This window comes from Octopus bimaculoides, chromosome 9 (genome assembly GCF_046866305.1).
Source record: "Octopus bimaculoides isolate indiv1 chromosome 9, ASM4686630v1, whole genome shotgun sequence".
Taxonomy (NCBI): domain Eukaryota; kingdom Metazoa; phylum Mollusca; class Cephalopoda; order Octopoda; family Octopodidae; genus Octopus; species Octopus bimaculoides.
The window spans coordinates 11202983-11209759 of NC_142936.1; the positions used below are offsets into that span (position 1 = coordinate 11202983).

The 6777-nt window shown below is 35.6% G+C and overlaps 1 protein-coding gene across 2 annotated transcripts in view; it reads right to left on the bottom strand.

The window, feature by feature from the left end:
* LOC106879996 (uncharacterized) overlaps positions 1-6523 on the bottom strand; it is a 94393-nt gene extending 87870 nt beyond the window's left edge. Inside the window, exon 1 of one of the 2 annotated variants that reach the window (XM_089357135.1) lies at positions 6445-6523. The gene's annotated coding sequence lies outside the window, so the exon portion shown is untranslated. The remainder of the gene's footprint in view (positions 1-6444) is intronic. The other variant, XM_089357134.1, reaches the window with a different exon arrangement.
* Positions 6524-6777: the final 254 nt, after the last annotated feature.

The following is a 6777-nucleotide window of genomic DNA, read 5'->3' on the forward strand; positions in this document are numbered from 1 at the left end:
TACACATTCTTAAATCAAAAGCGGGAGAGAAGAGGGACACAAAGGAAGTGAAAGAGAAAGAGAGAAAGTGAGAGAGAGACAGTAGATACATAAATCCAAAGAAAAGTTCATACATAGATACATACACACAGCAAATGTTGGATGTCGGTTTCACTTTTCATTACCACACGAGGATAAAATTAACTCACACAGACATGCATAACATTAACATAGTTCTCAGGGAGATTCAGCCTCATACAGAATATGACAAGGCCAGCCCCTTTGAATTACAGCTACAACTCAAGACATATATATATGAATGTATTTGTGTGTGTGTGCATAGTTTAGGTTAGTTAAAACATGTTTGCGATAATAAGTGTCGCGTGGTGGAAATAAACACAATTACCAAACTTTCATTCATAAATCCATTTATTATTTCGTTCTTTTGCATTTCAATTTGTACATTAAGGTTCTTTGAATATGTACGATGTATTTTAAGGTTAAATATTAATTCCATTTACGTTTGTGTAACTGAGATATTTTGGTTGGATTATATAATCATTGGTGTTACATTACTTTCCAAATTTTGTAACTGTCACAATATACTTTTCTAGGCCTGAATTTTTTGTTGGGAGGGGGCCAGTTGATTAGATCAACCCCAGTACACAACTGATACTTAATTTATCGACCCAGAAAGGGTGAAAGGCAACGTTGACCTCAGCAGAATTTGAACTCAGGGCTATAGTGGAAGACAGTTTTCCAAAGTGCTTCGCAGTGAGAATGAACTCAAAACCACATGGTTGTAAAAGGAGCTTCTTAACCATGAAGCCATGCTTGTACCCGCATGTATGCATATGAAAATATATATTTCAAATATGTTTTGTACAACTACTACTTTTGTGTCTGCATATATAAAACATCAGCATATATGGCGTAGGAGTGGCTGTGTGGTAAGTAGCTTGCTTACCAACCACATGGTTCCGGGTTCAGTCCCACTGCGTGGCACCTTGGGCATGTGTCTTCTACTATAGCCTCGGGCCTTGTGAGTGGATTTGGTAGATGGAAACTGAAAGAAGCCCATCGTATATATGTATATATATATATATGTATGTGTGTATGTGTTTGTGAGTGAGTGTTTGTCCCCCCAACATCGCTTGACAACTGATGCTGGTGTGTTTACGTCCCCATAACTTAGCGGTTCAGCAAAAGAGATCGATAGAATAAGTACTAGGCTTACAAAGAATAAATCCTGAGGTCGATTTGCTTGATTAAAGGCGGTGCTCCAGCATGGCCACAGTCAAAATGACTGAAACAAGTAAAAGAGTATATATGCACATTTGCATGTACCGCTATGTACTTTATGCAGTTCTTTTGTTATGACACAAAACAAAGATACAACAGAAACTAAGCACCACAAATGCAATGAAACAGACTGCATACATATAGTTTGGTGAACTTAATGGTACACATATTTACAGACACAATAAGGGGGAAAAAAACAGCAACCGCATAACATGCAAGCCTTCACATACTAACACAATTCAACTACTTGTCAGACATTAACATATATGCATTCCCCTGTAGATGACACCCTCAGAATAAAAGTGCATGTAATTAGAGGTTGACAGAGTGAGGAAGGCCTTAGACAAAATATAAAGAGGCATAATAAAGATGAACTTCTAGTTTCTTTTTTATATTTATTAAAGGTAGAGAGCGGTGAATTTGCAGACTATGTCAAGGTGCAGACAAAATGCCTTGTGGTATTTATTATTCAGGTATTTTAAATCATACCAAGATCAGTTTTACCATTCATCTTTCGAGGGGCTGCAGTGTAACTTGTTGGTGGGGGAAAGAACATTCCACCCTGGGTGACACTTTTATGTGGATGGCACTTTCAGATCTTCTGTATAGGCCTGTATAAGGGTTAGGGGTAGCAAATTCAAGGGCTGCCCTGAGCAGTACATCCTCTAGCTATGTCACTGTCCAGGGGTGATGAAATGGGTATTAGTCAAGTACTAGAGTCACCATTACTGGTTTTTGCCCTCCACCCAAAATGTGTACCCTTGTAAGTGTCAGGTTAAATAAATATCACCTTACAGTAAATATTCCTATTCTTCCATGTTCTTAGTTCAAGTCAGACATATATGGATTTTGGGGGTATGTCCATTTTCAGTGGAAATAAAGGGATATGTACATGTGTGTGTGTGTGTGTGTGTGTGTGTGTGTGTATACATACATACATATATATATACATACATACATATATACATATATATATATATATATATATATATATATATATATATATATATACTCTTTTACTTGTTTCAGTCATTTGACTGTGGCCATGCTGGAGCACCGCCTTTTAGTCGAGCAAATCGACCCCAGGACTTATTCTTTGTAAGCCTAGTACTTATACTATCGGTCTCTTTTGCCAAACCGCTAAGTTACGGGGAAGTAAACACACCAGCATCGGCTGTCAAGCTATGTTTGGGGGGGGGGGAGACAAACACAGACACACAAACATACACACACATACATATATATATATATATATATATATACATATATACGACAGGCTTCTTTCAGTTTCCATCTACCAAATCCACTCACAAGGCTTTGGTCGGCCCGAGGCTATAGTGGAAGACACTTGCCCAAGGTGCCACACAGTGAGACTGAACCCGGAACCATGTGGTTCGTAAGCAGGCTACTTTCCACATAGCCACTCCTACGCCTATTTTTGGTTAGATTTTCTTTTTATTCTCTCCAAAAGGAAACTTTTCAAAATGCACAATACATTCGCTTCCCTTTGCATATACAGAAATATGTTATGCACTTTTTTAAAATGTTACAAGGAAATAAAGTCCCAGGGATCAGGGTTTAGGGGTTTAAGGGATAAGGATTTAGGGTTAGGATTTAAAGTTAGGGTTAGAGTTGCGATTAGATTAAATTTTGATTATTTTTCTTTTTAATTACTTTTTTTTTTTTTTTAGAAAATTTTCTATTTCTAAGGAGGATTTAACTGCTATTTCTGCACTAAATGTTTTAAATATTGAATGCCACGACGTCTGTTTTTTTAAAATACATATCTTTTTCGAAACCGTTCCAGCCCTTTTTATTATTATTATTATTATTATTTTGGCATAGTTTAATTCGATTCTCAACACCTCATCAACCGCCAGGACTTTGTTTTCTGGTAACTTTTTCAACAACGCATATTTTTGCACGCGTAAAGAAACCGACTGACTTTTTTTTTCCATTTTAAAATTTCCTCTTTCGTAACTTAAACTTCGGCGTATCCGATTTTTCATCCTAACATTTTCAGGAATATTTTAAATAACATCGGACACCGAATATATTTGTCAGAAAATGGGCATTACAATACATAGTTTACATCGAAAGATCGCTAGTCGTTGAATTTTTTTTTTTTAATGTTAATTTCACTTTCTCCCATAGCAAAATGGTAACTGAAATACACACATCTATTACTCACACGCACATTTTGTGAGGACTTTTCTGTTAATTCTAATATTACAATAAATAACTGACACTTGTTAGCTTTATGTATCCCATTAAAAACGTGATAATCTTTTCAGCATAAATTATTTCCTTTTACTTTCGTTCATTCATTATTCTGGACGTATGTGTTAGAAATATAAATCTATATCTCTATGCATGTCAGTCTTACAGAATTAAGAAACGATGTGTGTAAAATAAAATACACGAGGAAATATCACATCCACATAAGGTAAAATATACTTCTTAATTATCGAGCCAGTGCGGGATTTTTTACCTACGTCGCTGCTCGAGCTGTTTAGAAATAGCAGCCAAAGAATAACACCTCCCATCATCTTCGTAAAAGGAAGAGACACACTCGTAAATGTCGCTCAAATGACATGGTCACAGATAGAGTACCTTCAATCAGTGCGTGTTACAGCATGAGCACACTGAACAGTTGTTCGGGGGACCTCACAAGTATAGGGACCCTGTTCTGATCTATGTACACTAGTTTGCTGTCAATAAATAACGTATTGATTTACCCGGCGTTCTGTAACGCCGCTAAAACAGTCATAGCCCTACTCATTACAATTATAGTTTCAATTTACAATAGCAGCCCCTAATGAGTTCCCTTATATTATTATTATTTACAGTTTTACATTTAATGACCTATTATACATCGTGTACCTGAATAAATTACCTTGAAACACACTCACACACTTACACATTACGTTAATTTTTTCCTTAGTCATTGACAAAACGATGAATCTTCGACAACAGAAAAATTTTAACTGAAAATCTCCCCTAACAAATCCCTTTTTTAATATCCAGAAATGTTTTTATAGCACACACACACACATTAATAATAGGCAGAAGTTACAGAGTGACAATGGCCAAATTCGTTGTTTGGTAAGTGCCAATACACGGAACTCTCAGCTTTTGACTAGCTTCTGCCGATGACAGACAGACATACATACATACAATGCAACAAGAATATGAGTTTGTTTCTTTTAAATGTGGTATCAACTTTTATTAATATGAATTAGTTATCTTTACTTCTGCTCCTTCGTTCATCAGTCGATGATGTGTAAAAAATCTCCTCACGCAATCAAACCAATGAAAGAGCCTCGACCTGGTCACTCGACACGCTAAAAATAGCAGCCAAAGTATCACCCCCTACCCTAAATCATACCCCAAATTGCACGTAATGTCCTAGATTATCCCTAAAAAGACGGTTTGCTGAAGGCTGGAATATCTTTGGTGATAGGTCTGTTGTATTAGGGTTGATTTGAGGCTAAATAACAACAAAATTATTACTGAGACAGACCAAAGACGGTGCCTGTATGTGGTTGCATGACCTGCTAGAAAAAGTAGCCAAACTTTTTTTATATACAGAATAGAAATACCCCTATTCTGTGATATACACGTAGAGTCCATTATGTCTGGGAAGTAAGACGGAATGGTCACAGGTGGGACGTCTTTGATCATGTCTGTTCAATCAGATCCAACTCGGGACTAAACAACAGGTGACGAAGGGAACGAGACGAGAGAACCTTTACCTGGTCACTCGAGTTGCTAGAAAGAGCAACCAAATCTTCGTGACAAAAAGAAATGAAATGAAACTTCCGTCTTCAATGAAAAAAAAAAAGCAAGTTTATATTATTTTATAATGTTAGCTTAGGAATTCATTACTTCTAGAAAAGAATAAGACAAAATGGTCATGGCTGGAACGCCTTTTCTCACAGATCCATTACAATCAGAGCTATCCTGTGGTTAAAACAATATTCTTCACTAAATGCTGAAGCAGCTAAAGTTAAAGAAAAGTTGAAAGAGTAAAAGATAGCAAATATCCATATTCCAAATATTGGGATTCCCTTGACTAACGTAATTTATTCAGATTTTCGTATGAAATAAATAGAAAATGTTATGGGAACTCGGTACATATTGCTAATATCAAATGTTGTACGAGAGTAGTTTCACATGGTAAGTGGGCTGATTTACTTAATTGGTAGAAATTTGACAAAGAATAACATTTACTACAAAACTGAACATTAAAAAATTGCTTGGAAATAAAAAAAAGTTCATTCTAGTACATTTTAACCAATTTCTTACAGTAAGTCTCAGGTCGAATAGGATTATAATAATAAAAACCGTCCCAGAGTTGACCATTTCTCCTTCTCAGACAATGCATGATTAAATTATCAAATGTGTCATTCCTCTTAAAGACGATAGGGTATATGAGGAAGATTAGGTTGCTATTTCTAGCAGGTCGAGCGACCATACTGATGTTCACCTTGAAGACAGGTGGGCAAACTTTTAAGTTTTGGCGACAAAAGCCTGATACGGTATAGCAAGAATTTTACCTATTGAAATGATTTACATATATGTTTATTGTATGAGTCATATTTTGTTGTTCAATTCCTGTGCTTTGTTAAAAATTTGCCTTCCAAATAACGAAGGAAATATTTTGTGTAGCCTAATAATCGAAAAAATGTTTTATTATAACTAAATTATCAATTATTGAGAATGAATTTATCCAAAATATTAACTTTTCTATTAATAAACACTCTTCTAAGCACAGTCCGCCCTGAGGTTTTTGTAACCAAAATTTAAGGCTTAATGGCAGGTGTGTAAACAGTCGGTAACTTAGAACTCTAATAGTTTAAATTCCTGACATCCTCAAATGTGTGTGTGTCTACTGACAGACTACAGACGACCTGCTCTGGAACCATTTTATCCCAGCAGGTGTGCTTGACTTGGAAGTATATTTACAGCTACTTCCATCCTGAATACCTGTGTGTATGTATATATGCGTACCTATGTATGTATGTACTCATATATATTAGTGAAGGGAATGGTTTCTTTCTGTTTTAATTTTATATTGTCGCCAGAAATGAATTAAGAAGAAGCAACGGAAAAGAACGTCAATGAATAATAATTAAGTGAATTGCCAAAGAACATATATACCTCCTCCTTCTTCACTTCGCCCTCTCAACAGGAGAAAGATAGTGAGCGCTTTAGTCGCGAAGATCGAGGTCAATGGTTCGAAAAGACAACCTACAAGTGGTTCTTTTATTACATGATATAAAGAAAAAAATATGGTAATAGGACAAACCTAAGCGACTAACTATTCAACGAACAAAGAAAAGAACCAAAGCAAGGAAAATCGCTCTAAAGATAATAAAATCTAAAACACGTGCACTGAACAAACCCTCGTCTATGAAGATTTATATCAATTTTTTTCCTTCAAGCAATAACGAGGTATAATTATATATATATATATATATATATATATATATA